This window comes from Cololabis saira, chromosome 22 (genome assembly GCF_033807715.1).
Source record: "Cololabis saira isolate AMF1-May2022 chromosome 22, fColSai1.1, whole genome shotgun sequence".
NCBI classification, from domain to species: Eukaryota; Metazoa; Chordata; class Actinopteri; order Beloniformes; family Belonidae; genus Cololabis; species Cololabis saira.
Genome location: NC_084608.1, coordinates 12,429,343 through 12,452,458, shown reverse-complemented (window position 1 = coordinate 12,452,458; position 23,116 = coordinate 12,429,343). Strand labels below are relative to the sequence as shown.

Genomic DNA, 23,116 nt, shown 5'->3' with positions numbered 1-23,116 from the left:
ATTTAACTGCTTTTACAGATCTGTTTAGTGGTGGTTAGACTATATACACACACACACATATATATATATATATATATATATATATATATATATATATATATATATATATATATATATATATATATATATATATATATATATATATATATATATATATATATATATATATATATATATATGTCTTTCTGGACATGCACGTTGCACGTTGCACAGGTTGTATAACTGTACAGTGACTCATGCAAGAACACTATTAAGCACGAGCATGTGTGACGGTGCATCCAGGATGTAAACTCTAGAGCCTTTCGTTCATCTCCTGCTAAGTGTCTAAATCCAGGAGAGCAAGTTTGGGCAGGTTCCTAAACCCTTTTCTCATGCAATAATCTTCGTCCGCTTTGATGTGTGACCTCTGCTCCTCTCATTGCAAGTGGAGAAATTAACGGCTAGATGAGCTTAGAGTTTTACAGTGGATCACTCGCTGATGTACATACCTACTTGCACCAACACATTTATTGTATATACTCGCATATGCACAATGGAAACATACACAGACACATGCTTACACTGTCTCATGCAGGCACATGCAGGTAATCCTGTGCAGATATACACACGTGGCCTTCCCTGACACACTCTTTCATAAGAAATACTAGTGTTTTTTTAACACATTGTTATTCAATCCGATAATTGTATTGCACTTTACAAACAACAGCAATGATAGTGTTGGATAACTTCAACAATTTAAGTTGAAAAACACTTGGATTTTAGAAGGCTTATCACCAAAACCTTAAATGTGCTGTATTTGCACCTTTGACTTTGTGTCTGTTTGTATCAACTCCAACTGCATTTTGCTTGTGTCTTATTGGCCCGCTCTGCAATCCAGTTTCACCTGGTTCTTTGACCCGTTGGGGGTCAAAAAGTCAGAAGAGTGCTGCATGAAAGAAAAGAGATGATCCTCTGAAGCAGCAGTCATCAGCTTCTATCCGACAGCTAAATACTTCTATTCTTCTCTAAGACACAAAGATGCAGACTGGGTTGGGAGACACTGAGGTGGTGCTCAGATGGAGGATTTGCAGGAGGACATTTTGTCCTCTGTCCTTTTTTCCCCCCTTTATTTCCTGACAGACAGGTGGGAGCAGATCATTACTGCAGCACTTGAGCATGAGGTGATGCTGATCCAGTCAGAATGTGAACCCGTGACCCCAACCTGCATCTGTTACACCCAAAAGCCACATTCACTCCTTTAAGCCTTACTCCATGACTTATTCACACAACAAAGCCACGCTTTAATCCATCATGGCGTTGTTTCAGACAACAATGATGTACCAAGTCATCCTCCTCCAACTCCTGTCATCAACTTGGTTGCTCAGTTTAAAGCTTTAATCACCCCAGCACCCTCTGCTAACGTGGCTAACTTGCTCTGGATGCAGCCAGTGGTGTGCCAAGTGTATCTCATCGTGTTTTGCAGTCTTTGTATGGGTATTAGTAAGGATTTAAGTAAGAACTGCTAATGTCTGCACACTCTATCTGCTGGGAAACACATGTAGACGTCCTAGAAAGACTTTGCCTACATTTGTTTACATCTCTGCTTAGACTCTGAGTGTATGGTCTACAGAAACCAAACATACATGCAAATGCCTGAAATGAATTGAGGGGGATGTTTTTAATACTCGTGTTATTTATTTATTTTCTTTCTTAAAGCACCGAAACTCCTTTTTCTGTTTAAAACCTTGACTGCAAACTACTATTTAAGGGCATTTAGAGTTTTTGGGCAAATTGCAAAAACATTTGCACAGCAATACTCCAATACGTCGCCTCGGAAAGTAGTTTCTAGATCAGGGTTTTATTGTGTTTGTTGATGACTGCCGTCTTTTTATGTGCTTCGCTCCATTGCTCCCTTCCTTGCCCATTCTAGGGGGAAAACAAAGGAGAAAAAGAAGAAGAAAAAGAACATTCTACTTGTTAATTCGCTGATCTCACCAACAATCGATTCAGATGCATTTGTCACTGTTACGGCACATTGAATGGCCCCAAAAAAAGAACATGGAAGCAGTTAAAGCAGGGAGGGTTTAATCTGAAGTTGTGAATGACAATATTGATTTGCTTTTTGTGTTTTGACAAGGCGGGATAGCGACTCAGAATCAAATGTAACAGGGACTAAAAGCTGTTGCAACTTAATGCTTTTCTTACCACTTCTCCACGTTGTATCAGTTTCATCCCCTGTTCATGGCGTGATTTATGTTTTGATAGATCATTTATTTTTGACAGGAAGAAAAAGGAGATGTCATGAACAGGATTCTGAATGTGTTCGAGTTCATGTATCATACAGTTTGTGATTGCAGGAGAAAAGAAATCAAATAGCCTGTAAAAAAACACATTTCATTGTTGATTAATACTCTATTCCTCTTTAATAACAGTCATATGACAGCAACATATGAATAAACCTTTCATAAATAACCTGCTTTCCTGTAAATGAAAAGCATTGCAGTTTATTTAAATCTAACGGGAATGACAATAAGTTTATGTGCAAAAGCACACGAGTGTTGAAACAGAGCAGAGCTGCGTGCGGATGGCACCAGAAGGAAAACCCATCTCTGCGAGTGAGAGTGGAGGTATTTGTCTTTAGAGGGCCTTGTGGACACATTAAGGCCTATTTGCATGTCCATAATGCCAGCAGAGAACCCCATCTCTGTACTTAGCTCACTGGAGCTGTAGGTTTAAATATTGCTGGGAAGCAGAGCATTGAATGTTGCTTTGCTCTTTCAGAAAAGAAGCAGTGAGTCCCAAAGACAGCTTGTTTTAAATGATTTAAGACATTTATTTTTCACTGGAGGTTACTTTGTAGTTCTTCTCACTCTTCAGCATTTTGTATATAAATTTGCAGTAATTACTACTAGATTAAAAAAAAAACAAGTAAACGCTAAATTCAAAGAGGTCAAGACAATAATAGAAGCCTATCCTGTCATGTGCTCAATCGACCTCAGCCTGGAATCTCTGACTCTTGTTTACACAATCATGAAAAACTGCAGCCTTTCTTGACCATCTCCTGATTCCCTCCGCCAACGCATTTGACAAAAATGTTAACTTTTTTGCTCTTTTGTCTCGACCACCACAATTAAGGCCCGTGTCTTTGAATAACAAAACAGGGGCCCCTCCTTGCAAGGTAGCCTCAGGTTGTGTTTACACTCGGGGACTTCAAAGGCATTGCTGAACTTTTCTAAGCTCCTCCTGCTCAGGTAGTAATCCCAAAGTATAATCTCTTTAAAAACTGTAAAACCCATTAGGATGACACCATCTAACCCCCCTCCCCTCCCCAAAAAAGAAGAAGAGAGCAAGGAAAAGAGCCTAAAAAGTGAACTTTGTGAGAGAAGCCTCTTGTGGATTAATAAAGTGGCAGCGAGACGAAAGAATGCATGTTTACTCTCAAAATTTCCTGGGATATTTTGGCAATAATTGGCTGGATGGATGGGTTGCTTCCTGAGAAAAACATGCTAAGGGTGGTTTAAACAACATAATGTGTGTTTAAATAAGAGATAAAATGGTGTTAATTTGGCCTAACTGACTTTAAAACAACAACAAAGCCAGTAAAACAAACAAATCTCCATGGCTGCCCTGCCTTAAGGGGCTTCCAAAACACATTTCAAACTCAAATAAATAATCAACAATGTTTGCAACCCAACCAGTGCATTTAGGCCAAAAGTAATTGTTAGTGTTTCTTGAATATTTTGTTATTAGTTAAGTCATCATCTTACAACATTCCAATAAACATGTTTCACAGCTGAGACAAGATCCTGCGTAGATATCTCCCTCAGGAGGAAAAAAAGAAAATATAAAGAAAAAACAGATCTACCAAGGTTATATGTTGGGTCAAAAGCGGTTTAACCCTTTTACACCAGTCGAGTCACTTTCATTCTCTATGTCTGTTCATTTTTCTTACTCATACTTTTTTATTATTATCTAGTTCCCCTGCCCTCAGCTCCATCATGCCACATCACAGTCCATTAAATAAACTAAGCTGAGCTTTGAGTTCCTGCATGCATCTCTTACCGTCCACACCATGTCCAAAATAGCTGTCAAAAGACCCTTAATATAGTATTTCCAGTGCAGGAACTCACTCACAAGGCTCGCTTCCAGCATGGGTCTTTGAATGCCAGATATTGGAAAGAGATGCTTTTACTTATTGATTTTCATTTTGGCTATCATTAGAATTGACCTTCTTAATGCAGGACAGTTTCTGGATTCAGCATAAAATTATCTGGGCTAAAGCGTCTTACAACCACAGCAGCCTAATGAAATGATTTAAAGGTGGGTTAGCATCTGCTTAAGGCAGGTTGACCCACCCCATTTATTCCGTAGTAGAGAAAGCTCTGGGATACATTATTGCCCTCAGATGAGGAATTAATTTACAAAAGACACAGTTGAATAAAAAATGGCTATAAAACATGGTTAGAAAATTGAATTATATTGCAGGGTTTTCATCTGAGTATGACCATGGTCATGGAGGACAAGTACAAGGATGAGAAGTGCACAGTTTTGACAAACATTTTGATCTGATGACAAAGATTTGGCCTAAATATGTTTATTCTGAATGTTTTTATCATCCTCCCATCTTGTATTGGTTACATGCATGCACCAACAATATATCACTCGTGCTAAGAACTGCAGTTCACTGACTCACCAGTGGGGGCAGGCTCCAAAAGCAAGTGAATCTACATTGACCACTATATTTAAATTTTGCCGCAGAAATAAACAGCCAGGTTGGCCAACAGGAACCTCATGGTGGGGGGGTCTCTGCTAATGATTCAGCATTCTCACGTGAACATAAATCATGTGACCACTATTCATTTAGGCATTTGGACCATGGACATTTTGCTACGAGTACATTTGATGAAGTTGTAGAGTAAAAGAAAGCATAGAGAGACTGGTAAGGTCTCGTTGGCCTATTACGCCAACGTGGAGGTGCAACGGGGTTTTCTTTTAATCTCAATCGCTACAACCGCAGAAATACACCTCAAGTGATGGCTGGTCCACAACTCATGCTTGTCCTCATTTCAGATCTGGCTGCACTTGTTTGGATGTTGTTTTCCTAGTGACACTTGGCTAAAAAGGGAAGCTTGGACGGATTTGATAAGAATGAATGTAAAGTAATATTAATTCACCATCATAAGTTAGCCTAAGCTAAGTACGCTGAGCGGAAATGGCTTACTTTGATTGACATATGGTGGACTTGTTCCAGCTGGTTTCCCAGGTCTGTTCGCTTTTGCTCAGTGTCAACATGGAGTCACGTAGTACGAGGAAGAAGGGGCTTCATAACCACTCTTCCTAAACCTATGTGTGATGACACTAAAGGCTCTGTCCTGTAATTATACATTCTGTTGTTTCATGACTGCATATCCCAAAGTATTTATGAAAAACCGTCCTTTCTGCCCTTTCCAGTTTTTCCATTTGATGCTCCACCGCTCCACCCGTCAGTTGCTCCATCAGGTCACCTCTTTCTGCGTTTCTCCAACCGGGTTATTCTGCAAAGCACAAATGGAGATGTGAAAAACAAAAAAAGAAAATAAAAAAGAGAATTTTCTTTAATGAGGATGACGAATGCAAAGGTGCTCTTGTAAATCATCACATGGTTTACAAACTCAATAAGTTAGGGCTTCCTGCCTCAGTCAGGCAGGCCAGCACACACCTAAATTATTAACGAAGCTGGGGGCACCCAGAGGCACAACTTTGATGATGTTATAAACAGGGGAGAGGACAAGGTGCCTTCTCAGCAAAAGATTATAGGACCTCTCACCTCCCCCCAAATCCCCAACCTCAACAGACTAATTACCCACCTCCAACGGTGAAGGAGAGAGATACAGATAGAGGGGGAAGCATCAACTTGGCACCGTCCTTTCCTCCATAATACCTCAGTAAACTAATTAAGTTTTTAGCAGTGATGCTTTGGTGTGAAATAGATAAATATAACACAAACTTTTTATACTAAAATCATGAAAGAATTTTCTTCTTTTTTTTTTTTTAGGTATACCTTTCTACAGGCAAGCACAATCTCGAGCTTCTCTGGGCAACACTTTATTTTCCTTCAAGCTTTGATAATAGCTGATGCAGCATTTAAGGATGGATAGAATGGTATAATTCGAAAGAGAGATGTGAAAGAAAAATCCTTTGGTCAGGAAACAGGATGAGTAAGATGGGGCCAACTTTATTTTATAGAAACAGTAATGGAAATTCAACAAAAGTGAAAACCTTTCTGAAGACAATGAATTATCTTTTCTGCGTTAAAAAATCTCAATATCCAAATCTTGGTAACGGGATACCCCGGTGGTTGCACCAAATCTTTACTTAATTTCTCTTTGGAATAGATCAACAAAATGTATTTATATTGCACTAAGCACTCACATATGATTGTTAATTACCTTTGACTCATTGTTACAAAAAAAGAAAAAAGATGTTGCAACTGGTTTTGATCCTGAGGACATGTGCTACATATTAAAAATAATATATTCAAAATAATATTCAACTAACAAACTCTTTCCATTTTCAAATGAAAATATGCACAGTTTATATTATATTATATTAAAATTTTATTACACATTTTATACATTTACATTGAGCTGTATTTGTTTTGTTATGCTGCAAACTAATATCAATAATGTATTTATTATTTTCAAAAATACTCCTGAAAACATGTGTGCTATGAATAAATGTGAGCCTTTTCTGAAAGGTCCACATTCCTGTGCCCTTTAGACATACAGTACTTTCTTATTCTGTTCATCATAACAAAATACATAAACTATTTAGAAGAACAACCTCAGAGCATTGATGGCTACAATAAACCCAAAACAGGGGTTATGTCCAGTAACTACCTGCCGGAGGAAAAGTGTGCAAGTAATGACAACACGATGCAACGGCATTATTCTGGGTTTTGTAGACTGTTGCATGTTGGGGGATTGCTTCCGATAAACACAAATTTCCAAGATAATTAGGCTTCTAAGAATCACAGATGTAACACTGACATGCTTCCTCTGGAGACCCAGATGCATCATTCTCACTGAAAATTAGCTTGGGCAAATGGGTGTTGAGTTCTTGTCAATACCAATGAGAGCCAATAAATACATCCAATTACTGCAGAGTCATAAGTGGCAAGACTGAATATCAAATTGGTGTTGCCGTCCCTTCGCCGTTAGCCATGGCTGAGATTGGAAATGTCTTCTGAGGAGGGGGAGGTATAACTGATCAATGCAATATTGGCACTACTTTAGTACATTTCTCTGTACCACTCTCTTCCACAAATATAAAGAAGTTATGTTGAAAACGAAGGATGAAACAATTGGGTAAAGTGATGAAATGATTTGTTTGGTTTCATTAGCTTTTTTTTTTTTATATGACTCCCAAGATTGAGGCTAACATCTTTGTAGATCTTGTTATGCCACAGTGGTATGTTAGTAAACTTAAAAGCAAGCTTAAAAAATCTCTAGTGGAAATGAAATAAAAAGGCATGATTTCCCCAGTGCAAACATGCTCCAAATTAAAAACCAAAAAGAGGTCCCCAGCTTCATTGCTCTGACGCTCATACCAAGTTATATGAATTTATTATTAAGCAAATCATAACTTTTACAATTTCAATATGACAGTTTAAGCAGTAATAAGGTCCAACATCAAAGTTTGGCTTGTGCAGTGATCTGTTTATGAGGAATTCTGCTCTGTTGATTTGGAAACACAGTCAAAAAATAATGTATGTACCGGTAGAATAAAAAAACTAAACAAAAAACTAATAGCTGCTGTAGAGAAATTAAACTCAATCAGGTTAGACCAAAACCTATTTTTATTGTATCTACTTAATTTCCTTTAATTTCCTCTGGTTTCACTGAAGCTTGGAGGCTAGATGTCTGCCTTTTGATTGTTAAGAAGGTAAAATAGACACTAGGTTATTGCATACTTGTACAAGCAAGATGGCATTATAAGCCTTTGTATGAGAATTTTTAAAGGTGCTAACAGCTTATTTATAAAGCATCAGAACCTCACTGAACAAATATTATAAAAGTCATAATGTCTGTAAAACATGAGTTTTGTAACACAGTATAAATGTAGGATGATATCTGATCAATGTATGCTTATTGCATTATTGACATAGAGAAGTGTCATTCTGTATAAAAGTATAAAAGCAAGAAGAAAAATAAAAAAACTGAACTTTTTGATGTTTAAGACATGATATATATCAAAATCAAACCAATCCATGGAATGATGAATAGAGGGGGACTTCCTCTTTTTACCACATGTGACATTTCAAGTCAGACTGAAGTTAAAGCTCTCGGTTCAAACGCCACTTCCATTTTTTTCCTCTGGATGCTCCATCTGGCGGAGTCTTGGGCAGCAGTTGCTGCTTGACATAGGGCCATCTGTGAAGGGCGAGCCTTCAGAAATGCACAGAGCATGCTTTCATACATTTCCCATCACAGTCAAGCAGAAAATTGGGAAAATCGTGTCAAAGAAGAAGGAGCTTCCCGAGCTCTGGTCTTGAACTATGGCCGAGTAAAGGAGGTGGCGTTATGGAGACATGAGGCCTGATCGCTGCATCTCTCTGGAACGCCAAAAAAACACAGATGCCCCAAGGGTACTTGGTGGCACACGCAAGTCTCTGTTTTTCTGTTCTCCCCTCTTCTTTCTTCTTGAAAATAAGCGTGGCTGTTACATAATGGCAACAGATCAGATGACTGTCACTGACCTAAACCTCTCACTCTTTCATGTACTCTCCATCTCCTTTTTTTTCTTGCTCTGACATTTTTGGGGATTTTCTTTGGTCAAATGAACTCTATCACGGGGCTGGAGGTATTATATTTAGTCTTTCTGTGTGTAGGGGTTATCTCCAAATGAGATGCGCATACTTAAACAGTTTTTTTCATTTTGAGTGGGCATCATGTGTCTTTGCACCTTCTCAATGTGGACGGCTGTAATGTGTAAAAGAAAGACACTTGTTTCTGTTTTGTGGTGGAACACAGAAGTTATGATTAACCCAGAGACACATATCCTCAAGTCAAGACACGCCATCCCACAACAATAAGTCATCTGTTGATTTCCAAAAGGAGGCTGATGACATAGATACCAGAGTATGCACTCTGAGAGGGATGTGATGTCACCGCTGCCTCCTAAAACTGTATCAGTTCAAATCAAATTAAAACTATGGCGCCCTGGCACATTCAATTACCCGAAATACCCAAACCCAGAATACCACCAAAGACGCCGTCATCTGACATCTACGAGGATTAATGGAGGGCTAACAAAGTTTCTTACACTGAGAGTAAGTCAGACGAGTACACTTCCTGTATGTAAAGAGGAGCAGACAGCTTTCTTCGTCACTGTCTGGGTTTGCAAATCTGCTCGTCAGGGATATGATGACCTCACTTAAGAGGTAAATATAAACCAAAATGTATTCAGGCTTTCCTTGCTTTTTTCTGCCTTGAGTCAACAAATTTTAGACAGAGAAGATTGATGAGACGTGACTTCACTTGACAGCAGTGACGTAGCATATCTTAAACACGGTTAGGTTCTGCAGTCATAATTAGTTTGCCATCCAGGGGAAAGTTAATATTTCTCAAGTTGAAGTAAAGCATGTTTATTTCCTGGACCAGCTGTAATGGATAACCCATAAGGCCAGCATGCACTGCACACACACACACACACACACACACACACACACACACACACACACACACACACACACACACACACACACACACACACACACACACACACACACACAGACACACAAAACAGTGGCGCACAGATGAAAACACAAACACACACCCACTCCCCGGGAGTCCCACAGTCTGACAGAGTGACACACAAATCTATCCCCATTCGCTACATGACAGACCAGGCCGGCTGGTTGAGCAGCTGCCTGATCAATAGTCATCAGTGACCTTGTTCACTTAAACCACACTCTCACACACACAGCAAACAGCAAATTTCTGTAAACTTTGATGGGTGTACGTGTGTGTGACAGACACCATCCTTTGTTATATGTGTCCCTTAGTCGATTGTGTGAGTGTCTTATACATATATATCTGGACAAACATTGTGACAATATTGTGATGACAGAACATGTGAGTCTTTGTGAGTGTGTGTGTCAAGAGATACCGAATATGCATTTTAACAGAAAAAACTAACAGGGTGTCAAAAGTGCAGTAATCAATTGCTCGCCTGGGTCACTGATCAATTGTCACATATGCCAATCAAAATCTAATTATTCATATTTTACAGTTATTGCATGGAAACCCAGGCGTGTGCAGCACAAATTGCTTAGCCAGCCAGAGACTCCATATGATGTACTTCAGACTGAGCCAGATGGAGATCTTAAGACATAAAAAGACAGGCAGTTTATTTAAGTGCGTCAGTCACAAATTTGTCATCCAATACCTACACTAATAAACATTTTTCACTCTGCAGATATTTTGGTGAGATTTGGCTGAAGGAGCTGGGAACAAAGGTAACTTTGATTGATATGTGGTGGGTGTGTTCCCGTCCGCTTGCTGAGCAACATGGCTGCGCCCCATACTAGCAAAACAGGCTTCCAAACCGTTCTTCAAAGACCAGTGGTTCATGTGACCGAATGGTTCTTCCATTGTTATATACAGTCTATAGTCTAAACCAGTGGTCGGCAACTGGCGGCCCGCAGGCCAAAATTGGCCCGTCTCCAATAATATCTGGCCCGCCAGATGACATTGAAAATCTGATAAATATTTTTTATTTTTTTATTTTTTATTATTATTTACTATCACAAAAACGACAATTTCATAGAGAATACAAAGCCTTTATTTAGAAAAGATAAAATAAAATAAAAGTAGAATCTTCATGATTCCGGACGCACACAATTCTGTATAGTTCCCTGTCACCTGTAGCAAAGGGGGCCTTAATTAGAGGTGCACACAAATATTCAGGAGTGACGTAGGCACAGACTCCCGGCAAAACTCCTGAAGCTGTTGAAATGGTAAGACGTATTTGTTGTGGGTTAAACTGTGAAAAATACAACTGATAACTTACCTTGAGTTTTGCTGTTGGTCTTTTAAATGGTAAAACGTCCATTATATGTGTAAAAATACGTCTGAAAATCCGCCTCATTTGCATATCCTCTCACTCGCTTCAGGAGACAGAGAGCCTGCTGCTCCATGTGCACGTACTGACTGTCCTGTGCTACTGTTCATAGGTGCGTCATGGGTTTTTCATGTGTTTAATGTCGTTCTGTGTATTTTAAAGAAGGACTGCATTTGTTAGTAGCTTGGCAGAAAATAATATTATCACCAAGTTAGTAATAAGCGGTTTCATGACGCAGCCACAGAGTAGCGCTAAAGCAGTAATAACACACTAATAACAGTCTGTAGCAAATTCAAGGTACTTTATTTAAACTAATGACTTTCTTAAATTACTTTTTTGTACAAGATATAATAGTATAATAATACTAGTAGCCTATAGATAAGGGGAAAAAAGTTTTGTTTAGTCGAAAAAAAAAACATGTTTCGCCTGATTGATGTGATGTTCTGGCCCACCATTCAGTTGCTCCGAAAAAATTTGGTCCGAGGCCAAACTTACTTGCCGACCCCTGGTCTAAACCTTGCATGTCCAATGGCTGTCAGACTTGCACTGGAAACGCTTACCTTAATTGGCTTCATTTGTACTGGACCGTCTGCAAAGGATAAAGCGGGTAGAGATAATGGATGGATGGATGTACTGGACCGTACGACTTACTCAGTGGAAAAGTGGCACTAGTTATCTGTAGTCCATACATACACATACCACAGGTGCAGTGATGGGCAGTAACGCGTTAGAAGAAACGCGTTACTGTAATCCGATTACTTTTTTCAAGTAACAAGTAAAGTAAGGGATTACAATTGCAAAAACAGTAATTAGATTACCTTTACTTTTCTGAAAGAAGGCTGCGTTACTGCGTTACTAAATGCAGTATTTGTTTTGTGAAAATATCTCATGACTTTGCGCCGCTCATACTGACGTATGAGCGGCGCAAAGTCAAGGCCTATTTATGGTTCCGCGTTACACCAACGCAGAGCCTACGGGGTAGGGTACGCGGCGACACGCACCGTACCTCCGCGTCGCCGCGTACCCTACGGCGTACCCTACGGCGTACCCTACGGTGTACCCTACGGCATCTGGCTCTGCGTCGATTTAACGCGGAACCATAATTCAGGCTTCAGTGGTAAACCAGAGACGACATGAAGTGCGAGAGAGAGCAGGAGCATGCAGCGTTTAACGCCTGGAATTATAGACATTATTTTGAGTTTGACTCGGTCAAAAGTGATAAAAACATTCTCGTCCGCTGTAAAGTCTGTGTGGGAGGAAAGCTCGTTGCGAGACCCCCGGATTCCTCCTCTCCCACTGGGGCTGCAGCGCCGGCTGCCTCATCAGACTCCAGCGGGAGAACTGCCGGTGGCCCCTCTGCTGCTAAACAGGTGAAACTAAATGTAAGACCAACGGGACTAATGCCCCTTTTGCACTAGTCCCGCTTCACCTCGGTTCTACCCGCCACGGCCCCGTTTTGCGCTTTTGCACTAGGGCTGAGATGGGTAGAGCCGCTCCAAGCCGATACTATTTCTGTAACCATTCTGGCGAGGTTCTATCTGGGCTGAGCAGGGACTATTTCTGACGTCACCACCCTCCGCGCCACTGATTGGTCGGGGGGCGGGGCCGTCATCACCCTCCGTGCCACTGATTGGTCGGGGGGCGGGGCCGTCAGACATTTGAATCAGGAAGCGGGAGTCAGCGCGAGCGCGACTCGCAGCGATTTTATTATAAAGCGCAAAACGTCTGTTTGGTGATCCAACTCTGAGGTGCAGATGTTCATAAACCTGGGGGCTGAGGAGAGAATTAAAAAAGGGATGTAGACGGGCTGTTTTACTCTCAGCCACTCGCGGCTCCAGCTGATTTCTGATCAGCGCCGACATGAACAAAGCGGTTGCGCAATCGAGTACGTCACAGCAGCTTCACCCCAACCTGCCCACTTCTCACCTGGCTGTGGAAAAACAAACGGGGACAAAACGGGTAGAGGCGTGACGAGCCGAGTCGGGCTGAGTAAGTACTAGTGGAAAAGCGCCATTAGTGCAGCTGAATTGAAGAAGCTTGTCGCAGGTTATATTGTAGTTCAAGTCAGAGAGAGCTGTATTTTGCCTGACGCAATGTGCATAAATTTAAGACTGAAAATAATAAAAACAAGTTTAAAAATAGACCGTTTCATTTACTTATTGTCATTTAATTTTAAATGGTGGAATGTGCACAAAGATAAGACAAATAGAATTAAACTGAAAGTTCTATTGTTTTATATTGTTCCAGTAAAGTGTATTCAGGTTGTGCATCAAGTTTTTGAAAAGTAACTAAGTAAAGTAACTAGTAATGTAACTAATTACTTTTGAAAATAAGTAATCAGTAAAGTAACGGGATTCCTTTTTTGGTTCAGTAATCAGTAATGAGTAACTAATTACTTTTTCAAAGTAACTTGACCAACACTGCACAGGTGTCCCACCTGCGTAATATTATTCCAGCATGGCACTAATGATTAGCTTGTCAGTGCATGCAGGCGTTGACAGGTATGTTCTGGTTGTTTCTACATCAAGTTAACTGGTGTAAAACTACATTCAAGCCACAAAAAGAATTGAGAAAATAAAGTCATTACATTTCACTAAAAATTAAAACATGTAATTTCTCTCGTAAAAGTAGCCGGAAAGGAATCAATGGAGCTAACAGTGCTACCACAACAACAACAAACAAATGTTTACTGATAAATAAAACATATTCAATCAAAGCATAAATGCTAATGAAAGGAGAAACAGCTCTCACAGAAGCCGAATGTGTGAGCTCTGGCACACACAAAGTGTGTGAGAGAGAGGTGTTAATTGCTGTGCTAATTAGGTCCTGATTGTATTGCTCTTGTTTTGCACTTGCAGGTGATTAAAATTTCAATAGTGCACATTATTTGGCACTGTTAACAGGTGCCAAGCTCAGCACACAACGCAAACAGGGAAACACACGTATTCCGAGTCACATAAATGGATAAACACATGGTCATGCATGCACCCACACACACACATCCACACATTAATTAATGTTGCTTTAAAGGGTTATTATAAGCTGCACTGCATTTTTCAGGAAGATGCCTGTGGCTTTTATAAATATCAGCTTGCTACTTGTTTATTTTGCATACATTTTGACAAAATTATAACATTTTAAATGAGTATTTGAAGTGTAAGGATTTACCCTTTTACATGTCAAGGACAGCAGACACTGTCAAGCCATCATCCGTTATATACATTTAGTTATACAGTGAAAAATGAATTACAAAGAAGAGTGAAAAAACAAGACTGATGCCAGCAGTGCTCTTAACTTGGTGATATTTTTCACCAGATTTACTTACTTTTCAGACCATCATCTACTGCTCTTTTCAAAACAGTGACTGGCGATGAATGTGTAGACTTTTAGGACAAATCTCCAGAGTGCTGCTGGTATGAGCAAGGTCTTGTCCCTGCAGAGCACCTCTCTGTGCAGCTTGTCAAAGGCAGCGGATACTAGGTTGTGGTAGTAGGTTTGAACAGTGACAAAAGATATCCCACACATATCTGTTACTTCTATCTGTCTCTGTCCCTTGTACATGAATGGAGACACAATCCCTTCGGAGATGTTGTCATTAACTTACTGAGATGCTGATTTTGTCAGATGACACTGCGGGCAAATCAAACAAACAGGATTTTAATCAAAGAAGCGCAACACTATTGCAATACAAGGATAGCAACACAGGCAGTCACATGGTCTTTATAGGCTAGTTTTCAGTAATTGTGTAATCCTTTTACCGTCTGACAAGACAAAAGTGTTAACAAGAGTAGCATCATTGGTGCTACCTTTCATTGCCGCTTGGAAATGTAAAAAAAACACTGGGAAAAATGTTAATTATAGCTGTAAAGTGTAGTAGAATACAGTTGCCTGTTTGGAAAACAGAATACCTGATCACTACAGTATAAGACATAGATGTACCAGCCGACTCCCTGGCTTGTTGGCAAACTCACCGTACTGAGGAACTTATTTATTTCACTGATTTATTGTTGTACAGACAGTTAAGTGGCTGTTGCTATTGAAGCAGGAATATGCATTGATGCCTGGGAAAATATGTATCTGTTATTCCTCTGGGATTGTAGTTATGAGCTGTGAGAGTGACAGGGTAGAGTCTCAGTATTCTCTTTGTGGCGTCTTCCTTCCATCCATCCATCCATCCATCCATCCATCCATCCATCCATCCATCCATCCATCCATCCATCCATCCATCCATCCATCCATCCATCCATCCATCCATCCATCCATCCATCCATCCATCCATCCATCCATCCATCCATCCATCCATCCATCCATCCATCCATCCATCCATCAGTAGACCCATAGACAGTATAACACAGAGAGAAAAAGATGACTTCATGACTGACATTTGTTTGTTCTGAAAGGACGGCCTACAGCGGCAGTTTCTACCGTGGGTGACAGAAGTGTTACTCACATAAGAAATCTACCAGGAGGCACAAACTTCAGGAGCATTCTCTTTTAGTCATCGAATATTGTTATGTGTAATGTCCTCCATAATACACTCATTACCTTTATACAGTGTTCATGAAGGTTTAAAAGAAACAACAACAAAAGACTTCACCCTCTCCGATGCTTTGTGATTATTGCTGTTATGAATATTGATTATGAAGTAAAGCTGTAAAAAAGATAAGCACTTAATTTCTAGATTTAGTGTAGGAAAAGAACCATAAAATTCATGGATAAAAGGCATTTAGAGTATTAATTGTACAGTATATTGTTTATATGAATTCACTCAGTTTCACAGCTAATGTTTTTTGTGCAGGGCAACCTTAGAAATGTTTTTCCTTTTTAATAGCATAGTGGCATTGGCAGTGTGAATCATAAAAGGTGTTTGAATACAGCTGATAATAGAAGAAGAAATTAGCTTGTTCTTGCTTTCCATTAGTACTTAAAGTCATGTAATCCTTCAAGCCGCAAGTATGACCATTAGGTTGAGGATGGCAAAAACCTTTAGTTTTAATTAGCAATGGCAGCATCAATAAAATAAAATAAAATAAAATAAAATAAAATAAAATAAAATAGAATAAAATAAAATAAAATAAAATAAAATAAAATAAAATAAAATAAAATAAAATTCATTGGAATTCAGTTCAATTCAATGCAACTGTACAGCAATGATTCAAAAACAGTAATCAGTTTAGTTCAGTTAAGTTCAATTTTATTGTACCTGAAGGTAAATTTGCCTTGCAATAAGGTTGTTCAGCGAGTCCAGAAACAAGATAATATCAGTACATACATACTGTACATACATACATAAAATATACAACATAATCATAAACTATAATCACAACATAATCACAAAATAAAAAAAGTTTTAAACCTTATCTATTTATTTAGGAGGGTTATAGCAGTAGGTATAAAACCATGCTTAAAATGTTTGGTTTTGCTTTCTCATTTTGCAATCTCCAGGCATTTTATCCTCAGCAAGCATTTAAAGTTTACAAAGCAAAATATAATCCAGCAAAAATGTAAATGATATTCCAATTCAATGAAATTCATTGTAATTCATGCATAATCCAGTTCATCCTAGTACCTAATCTGAGTTCATAATTTAATTCATAATCAAGCTCAAATTCAGTTTGCAGCCTTTATATCATTAAGAAATGTTTGGAGGCAAGTTAATGTCTCTTCTAGCTTCATGTATCGGTATAGCTGAGTGGAACCTGCATGGGAATGTAATTTATGCCATGCAGCTTTATATTAGTCCTTATTTGAAGCATCTAGTGAAAAATAATGTCCCAGGCACAGAAATCTGTGGAACATCATGACCAACTCTGTATGAGGAAGACTCCCCATTCACACGGACAGATAGGGAGATAGACTTAAACCGTGCTAATGTGGTCCCTGTCATACTGTACAGTACCTGGAACATGTTCAAGCCTCTCTAAAAGAATGTGATCAACAGTATGAAATGCAACAGGAGAAGTATCCAAAAACAACTCCACTTTCTGAGGCCATGAGGAGATTGTTGGTGACTTCCACCAGTGCTGCTTCTGTACTATAATGTGATCTGAATCCTGGCTGAAACTCTTCAAACAAATAATTTCTATTCAAATGATCAATTCGATGATTTGCAACAGTTTTTTTCCCCTAAAACTTAAGAAACAAAAAGGATATTGGATATGAGTCTATAATTAGCTACCACTCCTAAATCAAGACCAGCTTTGTAAAGTAAGGTTTAATTACAGTGACCTTAGGCGCCTGAGGCACATAGCCTGTATAAATTGATTGCATCCAAAATTGAAGCATTAATTAAGGAACGTCCTTGAACAGTCTGGTTGAGATGGGGTCTAAGAGACAAGTTGATAGTTTAGAAGAAGTTATTGTTACTACCACCTCAGAGAGCTCAATAGGGCAGAAACAGTCCAGACACAAATCAGGCTTTCCATCAAAACCTGACTGATTACCTTCTTTTTTTAAAAAAAAGCAACATTGTCAAGTATTGTACACATTACAGGCCTTACTACTATCAACAAGACAGCAAAAGTAAAGTCAACATAGGTGTTTTTCAATCTATCAGCAATGTATATGTACTAGTTGACTGCATGTATACAATTTTATATTGGTATATTTAAATGTGTAAGAGTAGTTAAACATACTTATATGTATATTAAGTATATGGCAATTTTATGTAATTGATATGTATCAATGCTGCCCCTCCCCCCAGCTATAACACAGCCACTTAAATATACTCACAGGCCTACAGTACATGTATCCCAAACACACTCCACACACACTACACACACACTACACACACAGCACACACACACGTCACACACCAAAATTAAACAACTGTAAAGGGAATGCTCCTACCCTTTTCTCTCTCCTCTTCTGTTTGCAAATACTTGGATGTCCTGTCCCATTTTACTCCAACACAACCCGTTTTACACACATACACCACAACACATCACACCGTCACCAAACTGCACACGTCACTGTCTTGTCTTTTCTTTCCTGGTCTTTTACGTCCCACCGTCGGTGATCTTAGTCCTCTTTTGCAGAATTTTTATTCTATTTCTTTTTCTTCAAGGGATCAATAAAATATGGGCAGGCTGTCAATGAGGCTGGTGAAGGTAACACACTCTGCACAACCATATACACATACCGTACAGTACACACACAAAAAGCAAAAGCTTGTTTGTTCTGAGTGTTTCTCTCATTCTTTCTTTGGCTCAAACACCCAGATACAGCAATACATCCATGCACACTTAAGCATTATGTCTTGACCAGGTGCTTTATCTTCAAAAGATACTGCAAGAGGCTGCAGTCCTGGGCTGGGACACCTGCTGTTCTCACATGGCTGAGAAGGGGAAATTAATGTTCATTTGTCATTTGTGTAAATTATTGGTTGTGGACATCCTAAACCTTACCAAGATGAGGCCAATTATTGTCTGACCTGAGGTTTTAAGCATACTCTTATTTTGTTTTTCAAAGCAAAAAAAATCATTATAACATTTTAAAACAAATACGATAACATGTTATAATAGTAAAGGAAAGAGATGTACATTAATTTGTCACTGTTAAGGAGCCTGACTCAGTTTCAATAATTGCACTTCATTTTTCTCATTTTGATATGGGAATTAAGCATTTATGTGTTAAATCCCAAAAATGCAACAAACTCGGATTTTGTTCCCTTTTTAAGTCAGTCTACCACAAATGTTTGTAAGCATTAACAAAATATAAATCAGATGGTGAATCTAATGGTAAAACATGAATAAATAAATATAAAAATAACAGGCCCACAGTGCACACAACAGCTCAGGAAACAGGGAAATAGGATCTTTACATTTCTCCTAGAACAAATGATATCATTTGTTTTACACAAAGCAACATGTGGGCAGATAAAGTCAAGTATCGAATAAAACACAGTGATGTAGAAAGTTGCCATCCCTGCATGGTCATCAAATATCTTTACACCACTTGGTTTGCTCAAAGAACTACAGAAGCAACGGGAGAGAGCTGCCCTATTTTTGCCCCCAAAACTTTTCACTGCTGATAAAGATCAATGGTGCTGCTGATGATATAAATTCTGAGCTACCAGTTTGTATTGATCTAGTTGTAATGCTTTTGGCTCTCGGGATAGCAGATGAAGCCAACATAACAACTTCAGGAAAAAAAATAAAATAAAAGACTAATATTGTGGACAACTCATCAATAGTTTTGATAAAGAATTCTTCTAACCAAAAATACACAGCTGCAAAAAATGTGCCTTTCAAAAGTATCTAATGCTTAGTTGTTTACACAGCTTTTACATTGACCTAATGTCAGTAATTGGCTTAAAATCTGTGTTGGAAACAGATGGTAATACTACTTTTATTATTTAGCATTCAATTGTGTGTGTTAAACTGTCTTTCCCAATATTTGTGGTCACATTTTTTTCTTATTTTTATTTTATTTTATTTTATGTTTTACTCAAAACAGAAATCATGGATCCAATAATCCAATAGATACTTCCAGGATCTCTTAGTTACCTAGCTAGTTAGCTAGCTAGTCCATATAATCCACCTTTTGCGTGTAAATAAACTTATCAGGATGACAGAATCTAAATTATAGCCTATACTGCTTAAGAAATTCCTTTGAGGTGAAAAGGCACAAAATGGACTGAAGATTGTTTTTTTTTCTCCCTGAAATCATAGATCTTGAAACATATTTTGACACTTTAGATCTACTCAAGGGATTTCTGCTGTTTTTAAACATCCCACTTGATAACCTACCCTGATAATGGGAACAATCCTAATGGGAATGTTGCCAGTGAAACAACATTTGAAACAGGAGCCCCACGACTCCTCTGCCAGGCATGCTTGGTCCATTATTTGGCACTAAGTACAGGCAAAAAGACGCTTTGCAAGCACTCTTCAGAAAACCTATGGGTGGCATCAAATGGGATTTGTCCAGTTATTCTAATATGGTCTATACACTTTATAGAAACACACCCTAACCCATATAGCTTAATTGGTATACTTGTACACTTAGATTAGCATGTAATGAGATCCTTTCACCACTTTAAATACACCAGACAGGAGGAATTGTCCATTTATGACACTGTGCCCAAACACGGGGCTTTTCTGGTAATCTGATAAGTAAATTGGCAGCAATTATCCAACCATTTACTCAAAAGCACATGTGGAAACCGAAGATCAACTGGATATGCTTTAGAGGTAAGGATGCTAACCTCCCATCATGTATAGACACATACCAACACACACCTGAATAGTCTACACTGAGGTAATCATCACAGTCACTAACCCCAGTCTCCCATTCTCCTGTTCAACTTCTAAAACTCATCCCATCATTAACTAGCATCTGATATTCAATCTCTTTTATTCACTGTAACAGGTTGAGTTTCCCCTAATTGGGTCTGGATAATACCAACGTGATTTACAAGTGCTTTTTTTCCCCATGTCGACGCTGCTGCAGCAGATTCTGGTTTCATCCCGCCAGTGGTTTTTGAAGGTATCATTTCTCTTGACTGGAAAAGGCCCCTGTTGGGTTGTCAGGCTCATTGCTCAAGGTGCGCGCTGAGTTTCAGGAGGGCCCGTGCTGACACATTCATAAATATGACACCTTGTTTTGTCCTTCTGGCGTCTTTTTGGTTGGCGATGGCCTTTGAATTGGAAACAGGTAAGCTAATAGGGCTGCGTCTGATTCATGGGAACCATGGGCTTTGGGAGAAAGCAGGGTGGCCCTAAGGCGACACATGACAGGCAGATAATGACTGTATAGCTGTCAAGTCAAGGATACCTGTCTGCTGGTAAATACAGATTTGCCTTTTTGACATCATTTTTCCACCTCCTGGAAGATCAACTGAATGCAGTTTTCAGACTACAGTCACTATCAGACTCTTTCGCACACACACGCGCGTACGCACACACACACACACCATAGCACACCAGCACACACACAGACTCGGATGTACATGATCTTGCACATACATTCAAGCCCATGCTCATGAATACATGCTGACAAACAGCTTTTCACACAAACACACACAAACTCCAGCAGGAGCGAGAACAAAGGCCTCTAAATGTATGCGGTTATAATTGTGATTTTCTGCACTGTCCAAAGTTCCCATATAATGGTCTATGTTTGGGAATGCATGGTGCGACTTAATATGATTCTATTGTAGTCAGGCATAAAAGATAGAAAGAGTGTGTGCGTTTGTGCGCGTATGAGAGTGTGCGTCCATACACAAGTGTGTGTGACGCACAGGCCGGCTGAGGCCTGTGTTTTGCACGTTGCCCCAGGGAATGCAGGTGAAAGCAATCTTGGTCCGTGAAAGCAGACGAGATGCGCCTTTCTGCACCCAGAGAGCTGGCGAGCTGATTTCTTTTTGATAGACTCAGGCTCTGACACCAACACCCCCGCTCCTCCTCCACGTCCGCTTCTCAATCCCCAACACCATCAAGTGCACCCACAGTACAGCTCATTTACAACTCAGCCATTTATTTTTCAGGTCATAATTAATTTTTTTCTATAAGGTATTCACATCGATGTGTGTTTTGGATTTCCATAATAGTGGACTCGCTGTGTTTCATTTCCAGACACACACAGGACAATATCTTTCACTTCATCGGACTCAGTACACAACTGTCTGTGTAATAGAGCAGCCAAACCATTTGGTACATGGCTGACACGAGGAAACACAGCCTAAGCGTAACTCATTTGTTTATGATACAGTTACTTGCCATGCATGCAGGATGATTAGCAATATATCATGTTGGGTTTTAATTGGGAGGTATTTATGGGCTGTCGTGTGCAGTGGGTTGGAGCATGCATTTATTCTAACTTCATAAAAGACCAATGGGATTAATTCTGTGTTTGGGCCCGACACATGACTCATTCTTACTTTTCTGTGAACATGAAGCTTCTTTTGTTTGCATGAGATTCATGACTGATAATGCATTCATATAAACAGAGCTTTGTGTAGATTATTATTGTTCTAATCAAGCTTGGGATAATGATTTGTGAACATGTGGCCAGGAGGAAGCTGTGTCGCATTCAGGTTCACATTATGAGTAAGGAGAATTTATTCCGGTCTGTGTTTACTGTGTGGATGTACAGACGCTTTACAGTGTGCTGTTGTGCAGACCATTCAAAGAAAATGAGACAAAATATATAAAATCCCTCTCTGGTGAACACAGATAGGCATACGTACATACAGACATGGACAGCTACAATCAGACACAGGACACAGCATGCACACATAGACACACACTCCCTAGGGGTGAAACAGTGACACTTATGACAGTTTATTATACAGTGACATGGCCAGTCAGCGGGGCTAAACAGATTAAAGTCTGAATGCTGCCAGTATTCAAACAGCTCTCTTCATTTCAAAAGTAAACAATAAAGTACAGTCAAACTACGGAAACGCCAATAGTATTTACTTTAAATCCTGATGAACAAGCACCGGCTCACGCGACTCCGAAACAAAGTTTCCTAATTCCACAATTTATAGTCCAAAACTTCTAATAAATGCTTTGAAACAGTTTAGAAAAAAAGATTCCAGCCAGGCTTCTTAAGTCTGGGCAGTCAGTCACTCATCTCACTGGCCAGCCAGTCATACGATATCAGCCTCTCGATGGCCCGCTAGCTAAAATGGAAATGTGTGTTAGTGCCAAGAGTTGGAGAATGTTGGGGGACTTAGCCTTCACACAGTTGAGATAAAGTAGCAGGTCTAAGCCTTGCCTGGTGAAATGACATATCCCACCCCCCACCTTCCTTTTTTCTGTACAATCGCCATAATATTGTGTTTCTATGCTGGGCCTGTAACCTTTGATTAAATTAGTCCTGTATTGCCTGGGTCCTTTTCTAAACTGTAGGCACTGGAGAGCTACTTAACGGACCCTGTCCCTTGGAGGGAAGAAACTGCTTGAGCTTACAAGTGTACGGCCACAGAAATATCAAACCCCTCTCACTCAATTCCCTCTTTCTATTCCTCCCTCTTGCCTTCTCCTTTCTACCTCTTTCTCTCTCTGCGTACAGCCTTTCGCTCCCT

The 23,116-nt window shown here is 39.5% G+C and overlaps 1 long non-coding RNA gene across 1 annotated transcript in view; it reads right to left on the bottom strand.

Annotated features, from left to right (window-relative positions):
- Positions 1 to 4,568: 4,568 nt before the first annotated feature.
- Positions 4,569 to 23,116, bottom strand: part of LOC133423648 (uncharacterized) — a 36,057-nt gene continuing 17,509 nt past the window's right edge. Inside the window, exon 3 of the long non-coding RNA XR_009770825.1 lies at positions 4,569 to 5,513. This is a non-coding gene — a long non-coding RNA (uncharacterized LOC133423648). The remainder of the gene's footprint in view (positions 5,514 to 23,116) is intronic.